Genomic DNA, 23841 nt, shown 5'->3' with positions numbered 1-23841 from the left:
TACAAAAGTAAAACACGTCAAAATAAAATACAGAATAGAATACTCTATCATCCTACTTCATGGGTTGTTTTGAAATTCAAATCGAATGATCAAGTGATGGTACTTCCGATCATACAGCCCATTCTACAGGTAGTAAGTAGATGTTATTCTGGGAACCAAATTCTCTTAAAATAGTGATGATGAATATCACAATCCCTTCATTCTACCAAGAATATACTTTCCGCACTTGTAGTGAGTCTATCGGCTAGTTGATAATGTCCTCAATACATAAGCAAGGAGTCCATGAGGTAAGAGGATTCAGCAAGTAGGCTAGGGTCACCCCGATAGAAATGAGGTCCAAACCAGGTTCTCTGCTTCCTGACTCCATGATCTTATTCTCATTGCTTATCGACTCGCTTGAGTCAAAGAACTAGAATTTGGTTTGGGGGGCTTTTTTTTTTTTTTCCTTAACTCTTTGTTGTTTAAAGTTTATTTCTTTATTTTTGAGAGAGACAGAGGCTGAGTGAGCAGGGGAGGGGCAGAGAAGGAGGGAGAGAGAATCCTTAGCAGGCTCTGTGCTGTCAGCCCAGAGCCCGATGTGGGGCTCGAACTCATGAAACCCTGAGATCACCACCTGAACTGAAATCAAGAGCTGGTTGCTTAACTGACTGAGCCACACAGGCGCCCCCGGGATTTGTTTTAATTTGATACCTGCCTAATTATTTTAATCATATGGCTCTCTGAAAAATATAGTTTATCACATATATGTATCATATATCATATATAATAATTGATATATATTTAGATAAATATATGTTTCAGTCTTTGGAAATGGGAATATTTCAGTTTCGTTTACAGAACTTTTAATTTTTAAATATCTATTCATGTTGCCGTATTACAGTAAATTGAATGGCGAGCGAAAGCAACCAGCTTCTTGACTGTAATAACATTTCAAAGCTCAGTGATAAAATATATGCAGTAATGATTTAAAACAGTGCTGTGCTTAGGGCTTTGATGTTTCACAACAATCCCCAAAATGTGAAATTTCTTTGAGTATCAAATTTGAATTCACTCAGGTGAGAAGATATTCGTTCAAGCCTTTAGTTTGGAAATGTGAAGATGAACTCTTCTAGAAGTTCCTTTTAGTAATTAACAAGTTTTTTTAATAACAACAAAAAAGAACATTTTTGTTGTTTTAATTACTTCTATAGTTTTTAAAAAATTTCATGTTTTCCACCCAAGCCCACCATTCTATCTTTAAAATTTCCTTTAGATAAATGAGGTCCTTTTTGTTTCTTTCATTATTGATAGATCCTACATTAGAAAACCACCAATTTATTGTAGCTTGTAATTAATTACAAAAAGATAACTTTGCTATTATTGACTTCAATCTTATAAAACAATGAAACCAAGTATAAAACATTTTAAGTAAATTGCTTTTATAGGATTTTTATCTTCAAAATTGACCATGACTCCATGGTTTGGTGTGATTAATGAAACCTCATTAGTTTGAACTTATGATCAGATCAACTATACTGGGTGAATTTGTTCTACATTTGAACCAAAAGTGTGTTGGTAATAACATAAAGTAGATTTTAGGAACAATAATAAAGACTGGTAAAAGTACTAAATAAGGAAGTGCAGTCATACCTCATCAATGTTCGAACTTGAAGATATTTAAACCAAAGGCAATCAAGTAAACAAGCAAACAGAAAGAAAAGGAAAGAGGTATGTAAATAATCTGTATAATGTACTAGAAAGAACACTAGGCCCAAGTCAGGGGACATAGCTTCCTACCTCAGCTTTAGAAATTCCTGGGTGGATTTGCATGAATTTTCCCCCCGGGCCTTAGTGCCCTTCATTTGTAAATAGAATTGATTAGGCCAAAATGGCTTTGTAACTGTTCTACACTTAATACTAATAGAAGATTATAATATGTCCTTTTTGATTTGTTTATTATTATTAGTTTTTAGTGTTTATCTATTTTGAGAGAGAGAGAGAGAGAGCTCTTGTGCAGGGGGAGGGGGTGGGAGAATCCTAAGCAGGCTCTGTGCTGACATCACATCAGTTTATTATTAGTTTTTAATGTTTATTTATTTTGGAAGAGAGAGAAAGAGAGAGAGAGAGATCTTGTGCAGGGGAGGGGCGGGGGGAGGGAGATTTCCAAGCAGGCTCCACGCTGTCAGCAGAGCCCGATGCGAGGCTCGATCTCATGAACCGTGAGATCATGACCTGAGCCAAAATCAAGGGTCAGTCACTTAAACGACTGAGCCACCCAGGTGTCCCTAATATGTCCTTTTTGGAAAAAAAAAACAAAAAAAAAACCCTCTACAGCTCTACAGCTCTACTGTATGTGTTGCATTTTCCTGTTCCATAGGAGATTCACTTTGGGGTAGGGGAAGTGTTCTCTGTTCAAAAATCTCTCTTCCTCTCTGTCTCCTTGTATCTATCTATTATCTATCAACTCTCTCTCGCTCGCTCGCTCGCTCTCTTTCTTTCTAATCACTGAGACAAATTGGCCTGCTGTGTTATATGATTGAGGATAGTCCTCAGTGTAGAGAAATTCACATGATCTGGAACAATGTATAGAATAAAATAGTGATCTTGGGGTACCTAGAATCCAGCTGGCTTCATACATCAGCCAGCTCTACCTAAAGCAAGTCAAATTTCTAGGAACTGGAGCATTCATAATTGGATTCTCTGAACATCCATCTTGTCAGATTTTGCCCTGGATTTGACTCGTCCACCTGGTACTTTCCACCTTCCAACATCCTGAACGTACTCACACTTCTGTAATGTAACTTGGACGATGCTTCTCTCCTAATGCAGGTTTGATTGCTCACTGCTCTTAGGTTTTATGTTTCTGGAAACTCTTTTCCAGAATATTTCCTTCTCTGGACTTGGGTTTGCCTATCCTAACACAAAAACATTTGTCTCCTTTGAGCACGGGGAGCTCCACGGTCCTTGAAAACATTCCTTTGGGCGGGAAAAGCTTGTACCCACTGGCACTTTGGCACCCATTAAGTCAACAAGTACTTGTCCCCAGCAGGTGGGATTAGCACAGTGGGGTGGAGTCTCAGATTGCCTAACTATGGGAAAGAGAGGAAAAGGAAAAGGAAGCAAGTGAAAGACCCCAGGAGGGGAAGATGGGAAATTGCCAAATCTGTCAAGAACACAAAAGTCCTGATGTTCTCAGAAGAGTTTCGGTTTCTGTCATCAAGGAGCTTTACAAATATTTTTAAAGACAAAGCATAGACTGGAAAAATTAAATGATTATACAGGTATGTAGGAGTTCGCTCTTGAAGTTGATGGATCGTAGAGTTCTATGAGAGTTCATAAGTTTAGAGTTCATCTCTGTTGGATGATTTCTGTATCGATGGACACCTAAACGTAAAAACCAAAACGATTACGCTGAGCCAACATCCTTGTCGCATCCTTAATTTTATGGAAAATTATGGGAAAATGTTAAGATCGCAAATATTCCTGTTCTGGTTAATAGGAACAACTCACATTGGAAAGACAGCTTTCCCAGTCAATGGGTGGGAATACATTATGGAGTTTTTGCTCATGAAAAGAGGCAGAAAGTTGTTACCCTAATCAAGGTCATTGGCAGCAGCAGGACCTGACCTGGCTGGTGATGCTAGGTTCAACCCGCTCCCATTTCTGTAGATTTGGTTTGTTTGTTGTTAATAAAAATAATCACTTCACACACATTTATATTCAAATAGAGACTCAGAAGTCAATAAATGAATCTATTCACTCGGTTGAGTAAAGCAATCCAATTTTCCCAGTGTGTGCACATGTGTTTGTGGTTTGCTAATATTTTTTTTTTTGTCTTTTTGAGAAATACATATGCTATAGCTTCAAGGGTGGAAAATTTTACACACTTCTGTAGGGAGGAAGTTTAATTGTAACCCTTTTGCATATATTCTTGGAGAAAATCTATTTTCTAAAAAAAATAGATAATTCCTTAGCACCTAGGAATATAAATAAAATATTATATTGACATACCCTCTTCCAGGCTTTCCAGATAAGAATATCAGGTCACTTTCTATGCCTCATCTTGTGCCTCTGCTAATTCTTTGTAAAACATAAACACATCCTGGAAAACAGCAAGGAGATATTCCAGTTATAACCTTCCAAATACATTCCATTTCTCTGCATGCTAGAATATATTTAAAACAGATTATATTTTCCCTCTGTGTTTCAGTTTTCACAGTTAATAAGACAGGCATTTTCATGGCTGGCTTGCTGTTTTCATGGGTAGCAAATATTCTGATCAGTATTCCAGATACCAAGTTTACTGAATTTTATCCAGAATAGAAGGTGCCATAAACATGAAAGATTTTACTTCTTGCCATCTATATTTAAAATATCAAAATAGTTCTAATCACAAAAAAAATAGTTCTAATCAGATCATTAAATATGTCATGATTGCTTTGGTAGCTGGCGTTTCTAAAGAAATGTCTTGTGAGCTAATTTGTCTTGAAGGATTTTCATGCCAAGTAGGAGCGGGTGAGATTAAAAAAAATAATCTCCTAGCATTAATCGCGTATTCACAACTGTAAAATAAAACCTTGCTTCTCACTAGAGAGAAGGCAAGTAGGAAGTTCCTAACATTGACTGAGTGTTAAGAGTTTCAGTTCTTATGACCTGAATTTCTTTGCTATTTTATCACACGTGATCAACCTGTTAACCCCTCCGCTGAGTGTAAATAGTTGTGTTAGTCACTGGTAAATTTCTCTCATTATTCTTGTGAAATTTACAGAATCAGTTTGGTTTTAGTGCAAAATATACTTACCCTCCCAACTTCTATCTTCATGGGAAAAATTGAACCAGCATTTCCAAAAGAGAAAAAGCTTAGCCATTTCCCTCTACCATTTCCTCAATTTGATTCATTCTGAGTCTTATGATATTAAGGATAGCACCATCCTAAGTAAGATAAGTAAAGTCCAGCAAAGTGATTGGCGGGATAATGGAAGAAAATGTGGATGCCCTGTGTGTTGGGGGGGAGAGATGGACATTTCCAAGGGAAGTGATGAACCAACAACATGGAGGTCATGGGAATTGCTGTCACAACTTCTAGAGATCAGCCAAAAAGCACGAAGTGAGTTTTCTTTTTAATTTTAAATATTCTGCATAAAAATGTGGGGTAATATCACTGTTACATGGGCTTAAAAGTTCACCGGTAAGCCTGGGCATTCTATTTGTTAGTTGATCACTAGTGTCTTGAGTCGCCTGCACCAGGAACCACAGCTTGAAAGCACCTGCATCTAAAATAATATCCTGTGCCTACATTGACAGCATGGGTACCAGGTAAGCTGTTGTCCAATCTCACGCTATTGAGAATTTTCCAGAAAGGGACATATTTAATTCAGGCTGCCATACAATACGTAACATGGTCCTCTCTCTTCTAATACACTCACAGGTACGTTTGATAGGGGGTGAGGATACACAGCTGACTGGCCAGCTCGTGCCACCCGGTGAATGTTCCATGACAGGTACTGGCTTCAGCAGTCTTGGTGGGTATGGCTCTCATCTGCACTCTTATCTCAGGCTGGTTGACAGTCGGAAGACCCAGACTTCTGCGGAGTTACTTGTGCAGGACCCTTTCATGCCTATAATTTTGGTTTGGAGCCGCAGCAAAGAATCAGCGTGATGGGACCATCTTTTACTTCCCAGGAAGTTGAATAAATGGAAGAGAAGGCAAATTGCCGCTAGAAAGGACACGCACCTTTTGGGGGGGGGGCCGTTATTTTTGTTTTCAGCTTTAATTTTTTTTTCAGATTTATTGAGATATAATTGACAATAAGATTGTAAGACCTTTAAAGGGTACAATGCGATGACTCAACATACATGTATGTTATCAAGGGACTCCCACATCCCACAACTGAACTAACAACATATTCATCACCTCTACATCTTTATCTTTGTTTTTGGTGGGGTTTTTTTGCTTTTTTTTCTTGTTTTTGGGGGTTTCTTTTGGTGAGAACATTTAAGTTTTACTCTCTTAGCAGATTTCAATTATACAATATAGTCTTATCGACTACAGTCACCATGTTTTACATGAGGTCCTCAGACATTATTCTTAAAACTGTAAGTGTATACACTTCACCTTCCCTCTTGCCCCCACCCCCAGCCCCTGGCAACCCCCATTCTACTCTTTCTTGCTATGAGTTCAACTTTATTTCTTTTCTTTTCCTTTTTAGATTCTGCATATAAGTGATGCCATAAAGTGTTTGTTTTGCTGTGACTTATTTCCCTTAATATAATGCCTTCTATTTCTATTCCTGTTGCCACAAATGGCATGATTTCCTTCTTTTTGAAGGAAATGTACATTTCAAAAACTGTTTATTTCTTTACTTTGGGGGAGGGGGAGAGAGAGAATCCTAAGCAGGGTCCATGCTCAACACGGGCTCCATGTCACGACTGAGATCATGACCTGAGCCAACATCCAATGTCGGTCATTAACCGACTGAGCCACCCAGGCATCCCAGGAAATGCAGGTTTGTTTTTTTTTTTTAAATGGCAGGCGTCAATTTAGACACAATGGCCCCTGATGTGCCTTCAGAAAATAAGTACTCTGTTCGCCCAGGCAAATAAGGTCTGTTACCTACAGATTTGACTTCTCACATTACATTAAAGACAAAAGAAAGAAGAAAGAACCAGCAAACAAAAAACAAGAAGGGAAAGAGGGTGGATGGAAGGTAGGAAGGACAGAAGGAAGAAAAAGGGGAGGAAGAAAGGCAGAGTGTTTAAAAATACGCTACTTTCTGAAAGTTATCCAAGTAGGTAAATTATAAAAGCAACATAAATGTCCAAATCTCATCCCATTTACATAAATTAGCATTCACCTCTTTGTCAGTTCTGACACTCGCTCATTCTGCCAGGCACGGTTAAGCACTCCCAGGAGCGGGATAGAAATGACCTTGCCATATAAGGCAGTGGTTTGAAACTACAGGAGACACACGACCCTTAGCACGCTTGGAAATATGGGACTCTCAGGGAAATGACCTCCATGGAGTGCCATCCAACTTTTATTATCCATCCCACTTTCCTAATGTGTCAGGGACTGACTGATAGATTATGCCTTCTGTACTGGACATTGATAAACCAGTTCAGTGTGTCAGGCTTCGGCTTCAAAGCCGCCCAAGATAGGGCAGAGTGTGAAAGAGAGTAGTCAGCTTCAGAGAGAAAAGCAGACAGAAATAGAGTCTCCACAGAGCTCCAGTTATTTTCTGCAAGCAACTGGCCCTCAGAAAACAGCTACCATCCTGGGCCAGATGCTAAGCATGTGACGTGGGAAGGCCCTTCACAGAGCATGGAGCGTCTCCACCGCACAGGTGTCCTGGCCCCGGAGGCCCACCAACCAGCGATCTGATTCTCTCAAGGGATTATGCAATGCACACTCGCCTCCCAGTGAAAACAGGCCACTTACGCAAACACGGGATCCACTGTTAACTTCGGCTGCTCTCCCTACCTCCATCCTCCGGTTTGGAAACAGGAGACGCCTGATGTAGGCAACGCAGGCTTCGCGATTCTTGGGTCTCTACTTGTTAAAATTGGCAGCCCTAGTTTCCACATGGTGACTATGCCACTCTGAAATGAGGCATGAAATGGGCAAGAAACGGAAACAATGTTTGCCCTGAATGCCCGGGACACAGAAGTTGCAGACGTAAATTCACACGACGAATGGTATTAAGCGTCCACTGGGCTTCAGCCCGAGTTCGGCAGGACTGCGGTAGGTCACGCCAATAGACGGAGTCAGAGCAGAGTGGGGAGTAGTTCGTCTCCTTGGATGCCGCGCCGTCTGAATCTTCTCAAGCCCTGCCCTTCTTCCAACCCACCCACCCGTGCCTACTTCTCTGTAACCCACGTTGCTTCCTGCTTGGTTGCTTTTGCTGGAGGCTGTCCCCAAATATCCAACCTTCCATTTGTGTGCACCTTCTCTTCTTTCTATCCTTGTGCTCAAACTTTCTTAACACTTAGTGGCTCCTCGGGAAGTTTGCGGAAGGGAGGCAGAGTGGGAATGGGGTCCTGGAAGTGATTATTTATTTCAAATGCACACCGACCCAGTAGGGAGAGCCACCAAGCATCACCTATCTTATGTGCCAGTCTATGTATTCTAAGGAAAGAAAAACCATGCCATGTCACCCGGTTATGACTCTCAACCAGTTGCCTCCTGGGACATACTTGGGAAAGACCACTGTCTTTCATATTGCATGCTTGCGTGGGTGTGTATACCCAGAGAGCAGGGACTGGGTGACCCCGGATGTCGGTCTCTGTTTTCATTTCTGTCTCTCCCACTGAAAGAAAGAAAGAGATTGAAATGTAAGAGTAGGAGATACATTAGAAGTGTAACTTTGAAATTTATTTGAAATAAAGTAAAATGAAAACCTTTACTTCATTTTAAAGGCCACATACCTTGGGGATTTTGCTGTTCGGGTGAGGGTATTGGTTATAATCACCCCTGCTTCTCTTTCTTTGTGAATTGTTACTTGACTTTTGAGAATTTCTGGGGTTTCCAGGAAACGTATGGGACTTGAGACCAGTATACTGGCAAATAATTCTGGCTGTGACCCCTACTAGTTGTACAAACTGTCAAAATCAGTTAATCCTCTGAAGCCTGTTTTTTTTTTCTTTTTTTCCATAAGGGCAGATTGGAGCAAAGCCCTTTTGAGAATTTTGTAAATCATATGAGATGGAGTGTGTCCAGGGCCTTTTAAAATCAAGCCATTGTGCATGCAGAAGGTTATTATCTGCTCTATGATGCTGGCCCCTACTTCCATTTGAGATGGTTAGACTCTAAGAATTGGTTTTAACTTCTTCACGATTCACCGTATTGGTACACAACCAAGTATTTGCAGAGTGAGAGTCTAAGATCAACGTAAAGAACCCATTCCACACTGGATAGGAGCACGAACTCTGCAGCAAGTCTGTATGAGTTCAGATCCCGACCTTGCTATTTGGCTTTGTTTCCCGATTTGTAAAATGGGGGTAAGACTACTGCCTACAGCACAAGATTGGTATAGGGACTCCGTGATGGAGACTGGTGCTTGGCACGTATAATGTGCTCCATGAGCATTTGCTGAAATACAATAAAACGTGCTCAAGGCTTTTGTGGCCACGACTGCTCTCGTTAGTGCCCTCGTCTAATGGCTACAAATGCCATTTGATCGCAGAGTTGTTGCCCAGAGTTCAGCACTACAAGTTTCTTTTTGGTTCCAATGAGATATTGGAAGCCTTTTTTTTTTTTTTTGCTTTTTCATCCCCAACAAACCACTTCCCGTGATACATTTTTATTGGCAACCAAACGCGCTGCTTTAATGGCACGGAGAATTTAATCAATTAATGAAATTCCATAGGCCATTTCCAGTTGCAATATTTTGAGAGGTTAATTTTGCAAACACCTGAACACTTTGGAGGATCGTGGAGCAGACTGAGCTATTGGCACATGCATAACCTCATTGGACCAAAGAGAGAATGATCAGGATGTACGGATAATCATGTCCCTAGCAGATGTTCTTGGACAAGATGATAATCCCCTACCAACTGAGTGTCTTTGTCTTAAATTGCCACGTTCAGGTTGTTTTCAAAAATAGCGTCACAGAAAAAAGTCGTTCATGGCGCTGACGATATTTACCATGTGTGCTAACTTCTTTCTTTACCATTGTCCACCTCCTTGCTCACATCCCAGGAATAAGCAACTGTGTGTGACAAAAATACTTATCATTCGAACACGAAATATTACAAAAACAACAGCAGCGAGAGCAACAACAGCAACGACCGAAGAGTGAAAAGAAAGAGAAAAAAGCGTGTGTGTAGAAGCAAGGACAATTGTTAACTACTTATCAACCATGTTCATATTAGAGAGGATGGTTTATTCTAATAGTCAAGGAACGCTGCTAGCAAAATGGAGTTTTTAAAATTTTCTTTTTTCAACGTTTTTTATTTATTTTTGGGACAGAGAGAGACAGAGCATGAACGGGGGAGGGGCAGAGAGAGAGGGAGACACAGAATCGGAAACAGGCTCCAGGCTCCGAGCCATCAGCCCAGAGCCTGACGCGGGGCTCGAACTAAAATGGAGTTTTTAATAACTAATGTCTTGTCAAAAAGTACGAGCTAACTAAACCATATTTAGAGTTGACAAGTGGGTTACGCTTTCACATTTTCCACATATGATGCAAATGCAATTTAATGCATTTCTTTTGCCCTTGAATTCTCAAACTTCTGTCGGCAACAGTATTGCCCAGAAGGCCCGATAAACATAGATTTGTGCACCTGTCCCCGGAACTTCTGATTCAGTAGATTTGGGATGCTGCCCAAGAATCTGTGTTTGGAAACAGTTTTCTGGCTATGCTGATGCTGCCAGTGTGGGGACCACACTTTAAGAACCACCGTCCTATCATCCCCTTGTAACAAAGGGAACTGCATTTTATTGTGACAGACTGTTGACTTCTGCGGCCCCTGTAAGTCACACCTCCCGGGGCCGACTCCCGGCGCATGTGACTTGCCTTCAACAAGGGAATGCTGTTGTGCCGTTTCTGGACCTGAGCCTGGCAGGTTTTGCATTTTGTGCTTGTGGAAATCTGCCACTGTGTAAGGAGCCTAACTTCCCTGAGAACCTCACATTTGGGAATGTTCGAGATCAGCACATGGAGAGCGAAAATGGAAAAGAACCGAGGAACCCAGCTGGCAAAGAGACCAAAGGTCCCAGGCAGACAGCCTCAGCTGGGCTCCCCACAGCCAGCCAGCACCAACTTATCTCACGAGTGAGGGCGTTTTAAACCCCCCAGTCATCAGTCAACACCAGGTAAAGCAGAAAAACAGCCAAGTCAACTGATGATTGTGAGAGGTCATAAGCTGTTAGTCTTGGGGTGTTTTTTTAAGGCAGCAATAGAAAATGGAAAAACAAACAAACAGATTGGTACCCGCAGATGGGATGTCCCTGTGACAGAAAGCTTCATCACGTGCTACTAATTGGTTTTGGGATTAGGTGGCAGGCAGAACTCTGAAGGGACTCAAGGAGACTTTTCCTACGAATGGGCAAATGGAAGGAAGTTATGTTGGTGACTGGAGGGAGTGGGGCCGGCAGAGGAGTGAGTGCGGACTTCCCTGTAAGGCAGGTGAGGAGGAAGGTACTTAATCGGGTTGTGGCCCTGGGGATGGAGACCTCCCAGCAGGATTTGAGAGCACAAATGTACTTCCTCTGATAAGGGATAAAAGGCATGAGATGCACTAACGAGGAAAGTTTGGTCGTTAGGCAAAATTAAAAAGAAATGTAAAGACACCAGGGTTGGCTTCATTCAAATATGGCTGCTTCTCATTCACACTTTTTCCATGTGTTAAATAATCCTCAAAGTAAAGAACGGCCGTCAGGGAAGGACCAAGGCTGTCATTGTAGGTAAAAGGCGGTGTCTGGGTTAGGGTCAGGTCTTAAGACCATTTGTTACTTCCTTTGAAGGACATGAGGTGATGTTTCCTAGACCCTCTCTGCTAGACAATAGGGTTTCTGAGAATCTTTTTTAAAAATATTTTTTAACGTTTATTTTTGAGAGAGAGAGAGAGAGAGATTGAGAGAGACAGAGTGCAAGGAGGGGAGGGGCAGACAGAGAGGGAGACACAGAATCCGAAGCAGGTTCCAGGCTCTGAGCTGTCAGCACAGAGCCAGACGCGGGGCTCGAACCCACGAGCTGTGAGACCATGACCTGAGCCAAAGTCGGATGCCTAACCGCCTGAGCCACCCGGGGAACCCTGGGTTTCTGAGCATCTTAAAGGTGTACCACATTGAGCCCTTCAGCTAAACAAAAGCCATCTAAGAATTATAAGACATTGTGCCGTGGCCAAAATTACAGAGGAGTCTTTTTCAAAGAGATCTGCTTTTGTGACCTTTATATGTTTTGTAAGGGGATGAATTACAATGAGATTCGTTGGAAATCTATGGGACTTTGAAGGCAATTGTATTAACAGAAGGACTTCCAATTTGGATTAAAAGGGACAGACACAGTTCCAAATAACAGAGGCCTTTGGACCCTTGGATTCCTATTGGCAGGAAGTAGTGAAGAAAGCTACTCATCTACAAATATTGGTTATTTATTATGGAAAAGGAAGGGCAGGTCAGAGGATGGAGCCAGTAGTCATGGGAAAACCATGCCAGGCCCTAATCAAGGAACTGTTTATGTTTACCCCAACAGATTCCAGAGTTTCTTTGACCAATGATTACCACGTGGCTTCCATATTCCCTGTCTTTGAATGGGAGTTTCTATTACGGTTTTCCTGTTCCTGGTGTACAATTGTATGTTGGGGAGATGAGGGAGAGAAAGTCTATCTCATATGCTCACAGGTCTCCAAATCAAGTGGGAGGGTGCCTGATGAATGTCCTCTGCACCTAGATTTAGGGGGTGAGTACCTGGAATTCAAGCATAAGGCCATGCTGGAATGAGATGAGGTTTCGGGTTCATGGGAAGAAGTACATATATTTTGCATGGGGAAAGGACATAAATCATTGAGGGCCAGAGGGCAGATGAACCAAACTGTAGGGAGGGGCCAGCTGAGAAGGCACGAATGCCCTTGCCGGCAGCCCCTGGGCCTCAAGCTGACAACTGGCTTCAGCTTGCGGGACAACCGAGTGAGCCATTGCGGAAGGACATCCTTTAGCCCCAGCTGAGCCACCCCAATGGCCACCATGTCAAAGACAATTCAGCACAAACTGCAGAATTATGAGCACATAAATCAGAGTTGTTGTTGTTTTAAAGTTTACTCATTTATTTTGAGAGAGAGAGAGAGTGTATGCATACAAGTGGGAGAGGGGCACAGAGAGAGAGAGAGAGAGAGAGAGAGAATCCCAAGCAGGCTCCTTGCTGTCAGTGCAGAGCCCAACATGGGGGTCAATCTCACAAACTGTGAGATCATGACCTGAGCTGAAATCAAGAGTTGGACACTTAACTGATTGAGCCCCCCAAGCACCCCTAAATCAGTGTTTTTTTTTAACCTGTAAGGTTTAGGGTGGTTTGGTATGCAGCAAACTTCTTTCAAATGTCCCTGATTGAATTGTTGATTGATATTGAATATTGATATTTGATACTGATATTTGAAATGTTGTACCTTTAGAACAAAGACAGATTAGGGTTCACCCTAAAAACTACCACCCCATCCCTTTACCCTTTCCATCTGTATTGTGGGTAATTTTGCCTTCTAGGATTCGTATTCTCTTTTGCACATTTATGAGGTTTTTTTCTAGATGATAGAGGCAATTTTCTCCATATTCTCAACCCCCACCCTTCTGCTTTTTGTTCATTGCTTGTTAACAATTAGTGGACACATTTACAGTCATTCATTAACTTTTTTCTGCTTCTGTGTAATGTATCTAAGATGGGACTTCAAAATCTCCTCACAGAAATGAGCCAAATGGATCCTACTGAGACGTGTTGAAGTCTGTCTGGTACGGTGATGATGGCGAGCTTCGGAGCCTCTGTGTCCTCTCTGCGTATTTTCCTAGACTTGAAGGATGCGGGAACGGCTCCCAGCAGTGACCCTGTGGTGCCTCCAGGATACTGCTGGCCTCTCTCCTGCCTTCTCCAGTTCCGACAACTGGCAGTTTTGCCTTTCTTGTTTTTTTTTCAAGTCTACTGAACGTCCAGTTTTCTTTTCCCAGGACTAAGTTAGCATTCTTCCTGCCTTCTAAAATATGGCTCTATTTTATTCTTTTATCTTCTAATGGTAAACCTGAGTAAACATTCAACATGAGGTATATTTGTAGCATTTCACCTTCCCACACTCTACTTAATTCAGTATTGTTCATTGATTCACACGTTCACTTATGTGTCTCCATCTTCCCATCCCCCTGTTGCCTATGCTTATCCTTTCTGAGTAACTCTAAACTAAATATTGAAACAAACATGAAAATAGAGAGTAATGTCCCAGCTGTGATGCATATTTAAAAACAAATATATTTGGCTTCAAAAGATCTGTGAGAAATAGATTATTCTTGAACTTTATCAGCTTAAATTTTCTAGTTACTAAAAAGTTAAAAAAGTAACTAGAGCAAAGGAAAATAGCGTTCTGACACATTGTCGAGTTCCTCGTAAGTTTGTTTAGTGCTCCGTGAATGAACAGATGAGATGGGTAAATGGAATATCATCTTGGGGTTCACTCTACGCTCAGGGAGATCAAGGCAGTTCAGGGAAATTTCGTTCTCTAGATTGGAACGCGTTCCACTGAGTTGAAGTTGTGTTTGTCTTTCTCCCGGTTTCCCTTAGAGGGGGGTTGCAGATTAGAAAATTGTTCTCCTTTACCTAGGAGTTACCAAGAAGAGAGGCAACATGAAAAAGTACCTTTACTGAGGAAGGAAATAGCAAGCTTCTCCAGATAATCATGTGATGTCGTATTTTTAAAGGCCTCACCCATTGAAGAGTTCTTTTGTCTCCGATTGCACTAACTTGTCTCTTAGAGACTCTCAATCTAGGAGACCGAGTAGAGGCCGGTGATGCTGGATTAAGACAGCATCACAACCGAGGGGGGCCGTGGGTATTATTGGTTAAATGCTATTTGACTTTTTGAAATGTATAAGCAGTCAAAGCAATAGAGACAGTTTGGTATATACCACTGTGCACAAACAACTCTAAAACTCTATGACTTAAAACAACCACCCTCTTACCTTTCTCATCATGCACAAGGGAGTGGCTTGTTAGGGGTGTAGCAGTGTATGACTCAAAATGGCCCAAGTGGGGTCGTATGTCCGGGCTTCCATTTTCTCTTCCAGCTGGGGAATCCGTTTTCCTGCGGTAGCCCCAGGGTTTCTGCTTCTCCGATGCATTCTGCACACGGTCTCACCTCGTGGTCTCTCTGGCAGGGTGGCCGTACTTCTCACAGGGAAGCTGGGCTCCCAGAAAATGCAAAAAGCCAGAGCTGTCAGGCCTTCTCCAGCCTCAGGCCTGGAGCTGGGACAACATTGCTTCCATCGTTTTGTTGTTCGATGCAAGTTTCAGGCCCAGCCCAGATTTAAGGAGCAGGCACTACACAGAGGTGTAAATACCAGGGGGTGTGGTTTCTCTTGGCATGCCACTGTAAGGGACTACAAAGTGCAATCCTCAGTGCCTGCAGACGGAAGCAGCAAGTCTAAAAACGAAGCTTGCAGAACACTCATGTGGCTCGTGCAAAATGTGGAGATGTCAAGAAAGGAAGATGGCTGTGTAATGACGGATGCTAGTCTCCCAAGGACGGACTAAGTAGGAAAAGAGGGCCCCTGGAGGAAGGAAGACTATCCCAGTTGTCATCTGGGACATTCATTGTTTTGACTGAACTCATCCGTTGCAGTATCATAGAAGAGAATGAATTTTATCACAACTGCTGTGAATTACGCTTTAGAAAAATCAGACTCTGGATGTAGAAATCATCTGTTTCAGGAGTGAATGCGTTCCTGAAAAGTTCTTATTCTTGATGCTGATGTCTTGTAAAGACTTATAAAGTAAAAGGAAACAAAACAAAAGGGGCGTGCTATCCCTACCAAACCTTAGGTATTTTAGCTCAGGGCCACAGCCCTGCAGAGGAAGACAGGTATCGGAAGCAATCTTGGACGTCGGAAGACCTCCGTTTACACGTCTGTTATCCTGTTGTTTTATGTATTATTCAAGGTCCTGCCAAAATAGGAATTAAAGGGCAGCTGTCAAAATGACAGCTTAAAAATAATCTGTTCTGCATTATTTCTTTGATGTTCAATTGTGTCGTTTAAAAAAGAAAGAGACATGTTTAATCATCTCCCTATCTGATTAATTTAGATTATCTCATTGTATGATATTAAAAGAATGACAGGGCAATTCATATTTTTTTTTGTATATTTAATGATCTGTTGCCCTAGGACTAACTCAGTTTTGTTAATTAATATTGGAAGAGGTAGCAAGGAACGTTTCAGGGAGAAAGAAAACCCTAAGCGGATCTTCGTGTTTATTAGCGAATAGTTTTCTTGGCTTTCAATTATATTGTCTGTATTGTTTTAATTTTTGAAATCTGTGCCTAGCCTCCCATACAGTGGATTTTTTTTAGGTTCTCCCTAATTATAATCCACATTTCTATCTTTCTGTCACACAGAATGGTATGTATCCAATGTACATTTTTATGCCGCTCTGCATCAGTGCAGGAAATGAAATATTTGAATAGCAGCGGATGTCGTGTGTGGCTTTCGCCCCAAGAGACTTCTCTCAGGAAAAAAAAAAAAAACAGTGGCCAGGACGTCTTTGAGTCCATCAGTATTCACACAGCTTTTACATGTGGCTTCATTCTAATCCTCGGGTATGAGAATTGAGCCGTAAACATGTGTTCTTTGTATACACGACACAAAAGGGCCAAGGAGGAGAAAAAGGAAAGAAGACAAGGGTAGAAATAAGGTTTTTAAATGTCCTTGCTTTCCTGGTGTGAAGAAATCAGATGTGCACCCATAGCTGATGGTAACGTGTGTGTGCACCTGTGTGTGTGTGCGGCGTCTGGGCGTGGCAACCGCTTGGTTGGATCATAATCCCGTTCTCAGAAAAGCTTACGGGCAAGAATGCCGATTCCACTTTGATGCCTTGATAGGCTACTTCTTTTGAATTTGTGGCACAGGTATGTATGGAGATACGTCCGTGCGGTCACTTACCGTTAAAGGGAACATATTTGGTTATGCTTCTGTACTAACGAGGTCCCTTCGTTACTTGCCTCAAATCCACAAGATAAGTCCAAACCACCTTCCCAGCCCCCAACCCCCTCAGCGCCAGTTTTCTGCACTGCTCTGAAGAATCCGAAGCCCGATTCCACTTGCAGCCAGATGTGAACAATCACCGCTTGACACGGGGTACAAATAACACCTACTCCAGCCATGACTCTTAAATTGGAGCTCTGCCCTTGATGGGGGCTGGAGATTGCTCTGGCTTTTGTAACTTGCACGTGAAAGGTGGTAGGCACCGAGTGACAAGGAGGTCGGGGCATTTAGGTTGCAAGCTGGAAGCAGATCTGGACTTCTCCCACAAGAGAAGCGGCTTGGGGTCACAGGTCACAGGTCAACCTGAAGGACTAAGTGACAAAACGAAAGGACAAAACGAAACAGATGCACAAACATAGGGGAAGGAGGGTGCAGGCCAACTTGGAAGCCTAAATGGCCATTTGCTCTCATTCTTCAAAACTTTCAAGATGCTTCTAACGATCCAAGGCTAGAGCTGTTTATGGTTCATGGTGTTCGAGTAAATGGAGTCCTGACATCTAACCTTGAACTAGCGGGAGACACAGAGTAGAACAGAAGCGTCTGGACTGGAAAAGCCGTGGTCCCTTAGCAAGCCTCTGTGTTTGATAAGCATGTTCGGATTTTACCAAGGTCCTCAGACTGTACTCCAAAAATGAAACTAACACCTCTTTTTAATTCCAGAGTATTGATCGTTTTTGTGTTTTGCTGCATGAGTCTCTCTCCCTCTTTTTAAAGTTGAGGTTGCAATCATTCCTTCCTCCTGGATGTCTAGCATTTGTTGTGAAGATTAACAACACGTGTCACCTGCAGAGAAGGCCCCTGCTGAGTTAATGTTCAAGTCCAAGGCGTTCGTTGTACAAAAATCAGGAAAACAGGTCATCCTCCTTAATGCTTGATTCTTGAATTATTTCTGTTTTTTTACTTTCGTTTTTCCCGAAACGTTGTTTTTGGTCAAAGTGAGATGGTCTTCTGTTTCTAATCTTCAGAGTGAATTGATTCCCTCAGAGGAGAGACATAGAACTATTGCATGTAACAGGGTCAAAATAAACATGGTCCACAAATCGTGATCAATAGTAGAGATGTTCATGGTTCGATGAGTACAAGAACAAAGCCAAGAGGGGTGCTCTTAAAAGGAGACCCAGGTTACTCAAGAAGGCCTAAAATGCATAGACATTTTCCTCCACTGGGAATCACTTACTAGAGCAACAGGAATACCTATTAATTGCTGGTGGGAGTGCAAGAAGGTTCAGTCACCTGGGAAGAGAGTTTGTCAGTTTTTTACAACACTGAACATATTCTTACTGTAGGGCCCAGCAATCACTCTTCTTGGTATTTACCCAAAGGAGTTGAAACTGTATGGCCACACGAAAACCTGCACCCAAATGCCTACAGCAGCTCAACTCCCAATTCCTAAAACTTGGAGGGGCCCAAGATGTCCTTCAGTAGGTGAACAGGCAAATAAACTGTGATCCATCCACACAATGGGCTGTTATTCAGCGCTAAAAAGAAATGAACATCAAACCAACAAAAGACACGCAGGGATCTAAGGTGCATTTTACTAAGTGAAAGAAGCCAATCTGAAAAGGCTACCTACTGTATCATTTCAACTCCGTGGTATTCTGGAAGAGACAGAACTATGGAGACAGTAAAAAGATCAGGGATTGCCAGAGCTGGTGGATGGGGTGGGGAGAAAGACGAAGAGAGAGAGCACAGGAGAGTTTCAGGGCAGTGACGATATTATAATGATGAATACGTGTCATTACACATCGGTGCAAACCCATGCAATGAACAAAACCAAGAGGGGATTACAATGTACTCTGTCGACTTTGGGTGATTACAGTGCATCAAGGTAGGTCCATCCATTATAACAAATGTACCACGCTGGTGGGGGCTGGGGACACTGGGGGAGTCTGTGCATACCCGGGGAAGGAGGATATACAGGAAATCCCTGTACCTTCTCTCAGTTTTGTTATAAAACTAACACTACTCTAAAAAGAAATTTCTTTAAAAAAAAGCTTTTTTTTAAAAATCATTTAGAAGCGAGAAGTGAGAATTGGAGAAGAAAAACACTGTCACATCCATTAAATAGAAACAAGAAAAATCTTACTGTCAGCCCTGTTTCTATTGAGTCTTCGTTGCTGTCTGACTCTGTTCTGGTACTGGTGAAACCATAGTGGAAGTAACCCACTGGCTTCATTTAAATTTCAGTTGCCTTGACTCTTAAACCCATGAATAGACTTCCCCTCATTTGTCTGGTCTGCGGGGCACATCACCTCTTATAAGTATGCTAGGACACTAGAATTCCCCCTGAAAATAGTATTTATGTACTGAAACATTTAAGGAAAGCTACTAAACAAAGAGCAACCGATTTAAACATTAATCAAATACAATATTAATATGGAGACTGTTGACCGAAATAAATATGCATGCATATTACAAACAGTAAAAAACAAACTGCTTAATTTTTTTTTCCTTTTCTGCGGAAGGGGGAAGGAGTATGTTTTAAAATGTTAGTCTAGGGGTGCCTACGTGGCTCAGTTGGTTTAGCATCCGATTCTTGACTTTGGCTCAGATCATGAGCTCACGGTTTGTGAGTTCGAGCCCTGCGTCGGGATCCATGCTCATAGCATGGAGCTTACTTGGGATTCTCTGTCTCTTCTCCCTCAACCCCTCCCCCCAGTAGTGCTTGCATTCACTCTCTGTCTCTCTCTCTCTCTCAAAAGAAATAAACAAACTAAAAAAAGTGTTAGCCTAATGTCCCATATCATCAGGTCTAGCACAATCATGCCATACCTTCAGTTCCTCAATATTTCTCATTCTTCCAGGAGAAATCAGCCTTTTCTCTTGGGAAATACTCATCAATGTGTTCAAATACTGACAGAAGAGGTGCTGAAAACAGTTTTAATTTGATCTTAGATGTTTTCCCAAAGAAACGAAGCAGAGCGAGAGTAGAAAAAGTCGTCGGTCAGCGGAATGATTGTGCGTAAAAGTTCTCTGTTGCTGAGGTAACAAAGAAGCCTAATTCTACCATTGGAGAGAGAGTTGTTGAGGAAAGAGTTAACAAGCTGATAGGAGAGTGATCTAGAAGCCAGAAAAGAATTTCACCTCTTAAAGATAGAATGCATCACACTTTTACCTTCCTGAAGAAAATAATACCTATGGAGTGGAGTATAGTCTGCTTAGTCTTTGTGTTGTGTAACATAAATTCTGAACAGTTATGGCAGGCAACTGGAGGTTTTGTGTACTGCTTAATTATATCATCTTTGGATTGAGAGAGCCATAGATTCTAAAAGTCTGCTATTGTCTTCATCATTTTCTAGATAATCTTATGTAAGCTCCTTAGCCTCTCTACGCCTCAGTTTTCTTATCTGTAAAAGAATGATAATAGTAGAATTTGCCATATAAGTCTGATTTGAGAATAAAACAGAATACTGTGTATGAATTATTGAGAGCAATGTCCGTTCTTTCATAAAAAATAAGTATTTTCTGTTATTATAGTAGGGATCCCTTTCAGTTTTATAAAAATAATTAGATATATCAGGGGTATGAAACTACTAGTTCCTAGGCTACAGTTTTCTCAAATCTATAAAATGAAGAGATATGTAAACACAGAACAACATTTAACTATAACAAAAACTTGATGAAAGATATTTGGACTCAGACTTCTGTGTGTGTGTGTGTGTGTGTGTGTGCGCGTGCGTGTGTGTGTGTGTTTCTTTAGTTGGATATTAGGTTTGGCGTTGAACTGCTTAATTTTGTTAATTGAATTATATTATAATTCAATATAATTATGTATCAAAATGCACAGATTTGAAATGAAGATTGTCGTGAATTTTTACACAATGCACAAACATCTTTATTTTTTTTAATGTTTATTTATTTTTGAGACAGAAGGACCAAAGCACGAGCAGGGGAGGGGCAGAGAGAGAGGGGGACACAACCCGAAGCAGGCTCCAGGCTCTGAGCTGTCAGCACAGAGCCCAACGTGGGGCTCAAACCGATGAACCGAGAGATCATGACCTGAGCTGAAGTCAGACACCTAACCGACTGAGCTACCCAGGTGCCCCTGTACAAACATCTTTCAACACCACACAGTGTAGGACCTAGAACATTTCTAGCACTCTACAAGGCTCCCACCCACCCTGCAGTCAGTATACACGCCAAGGGGAGCCATTATTCTGTTTTAGCTCTTTTTGAATATTACATAAAAGAAATGTACAGAATGTATGTTTTTGTACCTGACTTCTTTCCGTATCATCATGTCTGTAAGGGTCACCTACATTATCATGTGTATCTTTCTTTCATTCTTTTTTTTATGGATGTAGAGGGTTCTGTTGATGAATATCTGTTTTCTTTTTTCTAGCGAGGGGCTATTATATGACAACTGTTGTGTACGTAATTTGGAGGACAAAAGCATTCATTCCTGATGTACGTGTATTCACCGGTGGAGGTGAGGGTCATAGAGTATGTAGATTCAGTAGGTGTCATCAAATATTTTTTTAAAGTCATTGTACAGTTAACAGTCCCACCAACAATTCAAGAGTTTTCATTCTCCTCAACCCTTTATGTTCTTTGTTTTTATTTGAGAAAGAGACAGAGAGAGAGACAGAGAGATAGAGAGAGGGAGGGAGGAAGGGACCGGGAGACAGACAGCTGGGGAGAAGGGCAGAAGGAGAGAGAATCTTAAGCAGATCTCACACTCAGCAGGGAGCCTGACACAGGGGTTCTTCCCATGACCTTGGGACCATGACCTGAGCCAAAATTAAGAGCTGCAGGCTCAACTGACTGAGCCACCCAGGCACCCCCAGCCCTTTTATACTTAATTGCAGTCATTCTTCAGGTTGTTAGTGATGTCGTACCCTAATTGGTATTTTTTATGATGAATAATTATGTTGGGCATTTGTTTATTGCCCTAATATTTTCATAACCATAAGGATCTGAAAGATCAGTTTCAAAAGTTGCTCAAGAAGGGTGGGCATAATGTCAGTTTCTTGGCAGTGAAAAAGAAGGTGAAAAGAGAGGACTAATGTTTACTTAGTACCCCTTATGTTGTATGGACATGGCCTGTGCTATCTCAGTTAATTATTTTAACAGCCATTTGTGGTAGATATTTTTAACGAATGGTAAAATTTATATATTTATGCATAGAATCCATCCAATTTTCTATTCCCTCTTCTCTTCTTATACTTTTTTTAAATTTAAAAAAAATGTAATGTTTATTTATTTTTAAGAGAGAAACAGAGACAGAACATAAACAGGGAGGGGCAGAGAGAGAGGGAGACACAGAATCCGAAGCAGGCTCCAGGCTCTGGGATGTCAACATGGAGCCTGATGCGGGGCTTGAACCAATGAACTGTGAGATCATGACCTGAGCTGAAGTCGGATGCTTAACCGACTGAGCCATCCCGGTGTCCCTCTTCCTGTACTTTCATATGCTCTGATTTTCCTTTAACCCTCAGAACGTGTTTTTCCACATTTATGGAGAATATTGGTTATTGCTATGGCTTCTTGATGATATTCATTTAATCCGTTGATAATCTAACGTTATGTGGGGTAGCCTTTCTTTGTTTTGAACTTGTATAATAAAACACTATTACCATTATAACTTACAAAACTGTGAACTTGTTTCCATTTTGAAGAAAAACATCCATCCCTTCCTTCTGGCAAAGGAGGAACCCAAACTTTGAATTCTCAAATTGTAGTATGAGAGATAATCAATAACCTGTTTGCATCACTGCTTATTTTCAAAGGCCTTTCAGATCCCAGGTTCAAATTAATAAGTAATCTTATCCCTACTCCTGAAGAATCAAATATTCACACTCTTGAGTCTCAGAAACTCTTCTTTATTTGGGACTTTCTTTTTATAAAAAAAAAATGTTCTCATATCTATACTTAGTCTCGTTGACAAAAATCAGCCTGTTTAAGAAAAAAGACACTGGATGCAAAATGTTAACCTGAGAGGAAAATCGTTAATTTTCATAACCTCAGAAACAAGTTTATGTAGAGCCTCAGTTGAGCGTGTTTAAGTTGGTTGATGGTGTTAGTGACTTTACTACCAGCTAAGAAGTTTCCTACATCCTTACTGTTTCTTCCTCTCTCCTTACTCAGCCCTGCTACCCAAAACAAAACCCCCAAACCCAAAGGAAATTAAAAACTTCACTGGAAAAAATAAGTTGGCATTTATATATTAAAAATATTAAAATATACCTTAAGTATTAACCAAAGCCCTTCTGGTGTGGTTCTCAAGAATGAAGGTGAAACCAGTTAGAAATGTAAACTCAGCGTCTGGAGTTGGTGCTATAAACATTTTACACAAAGCCGGGTACATAATAGACACTCAAAAAATTTTTTTGATTCATCTGATTTTTCCCTGTCCAGATACTTTTAAATATCAGTGTTGTCCCAGTAGGCTTGTTTATCTTGTGTCTAAGCACAAAGGTTTGTTCATCTTTAGTATTAATTCCTTTTACAACAAAACTAAACACATCTTCCCTGAAATATCATATTAAGCCATTTAATCTTCTGAAATGTACCAGCTCCAGATCCGTTTTTTTTAAATGTCTTCATTAAAGACGAATACATTATCCACAAGTGTCACCAGGAGCAAATACATTAGCTTCTGAACTCTTTTGGAAAATGTCAAACGACATGGCCTAAGTCCAGCATGCCCTGTTGTACAATTTCTAAATTTACCTTGGCTTATGTTTTTGTGTGATATAATATTCAGTGGCTGGAGGTGTGCCTATAATTTCAAACCCATGTTTTGCCATGCATTTGAGTAGATTCACACAGTTGAGTTGCGAGAAAGTTTATGGATCTGATATAAATGTACTATCTCGTGTTTGGCAATGGTAATTAAATATTTGGATAGACAGGTGGGCTGGCTGCCAGCTCCCCACAGGGGTAGCAATTTCTGATGCTTTTTCCCAAGACTGTTTATTTGCCCTCAAAGTAACTTTATTAAGTTAAAAAGTCACAATAAATCTCTATTGTAGAATCCAACAGATTCAGTCCTTTTGGAGCAATGATGTATTCTAGGGTAGTTTGGAATAATTCAGGTTGATTGCCTTCAGTCTAATGTCATTTGAAAAGATAGAAGCAGATTTTCATGTGGACAGAGTGGGTAGCTGGGAATCAATCAATCAATCAAT

General features: G+C 41.2%; 2 long non-coding RNA genes across 2 annotated transcripts; one reads left to right on the top strand and one right to left on the bottom strand.

Annotated features, from left to right (window-relative positions):
- Positions 1 to 3288: 3288 nt before the first annotated feature.
- LOC132666663 (uncharacterized) lies at positions 3289 to 19571 on the bottom strand. Its single transcript, XR_009604769.2, has 3 exons — positions 19484 to 19571; positions 3991 to 4081; positions 3289 to 3363 (listed from the first exon to the last, which is right to left on the bottom strand). It is a non-coding gene; the product is annotated as an uncharacterized LOC132666663 (long non-coding RNA).
- Positions 4077 to 19627, top strand: LOC132666662 (uncharacterized). Its single transcript, XR_009604768.2, has 3 exons — positions 4077 to 5295; positions 5408 to 5501; positions 19516 to 19627. It is a non-coding gene; the product is annotated as an uncharacterized LOC132666662 (long non-coding RNA).
- The last annotated feature ends 4214 nt before the right edge of the window (positions 19628 to 23841 follow it).

This window comes from Panthera onca, chromosome B2 (genome assembly GCF_046562875.1).
Source record: "Panthera onca isolate mPanOnc1 chromosome B2, mPanOnc1 haplotype 2, whole genome shotgun sequence".
Classification (NCBI taxonomy): Eukaryota; Metazoa; Chordata; class Mammalia; order Carnivora; family Felidae; genus Panthera; species Panthera onca.
The sequence above is the reverse complement of the archived record's forward strand: the minus strand, read 5'-3'. Positions and strand labels throughout refer to the sequence as shown.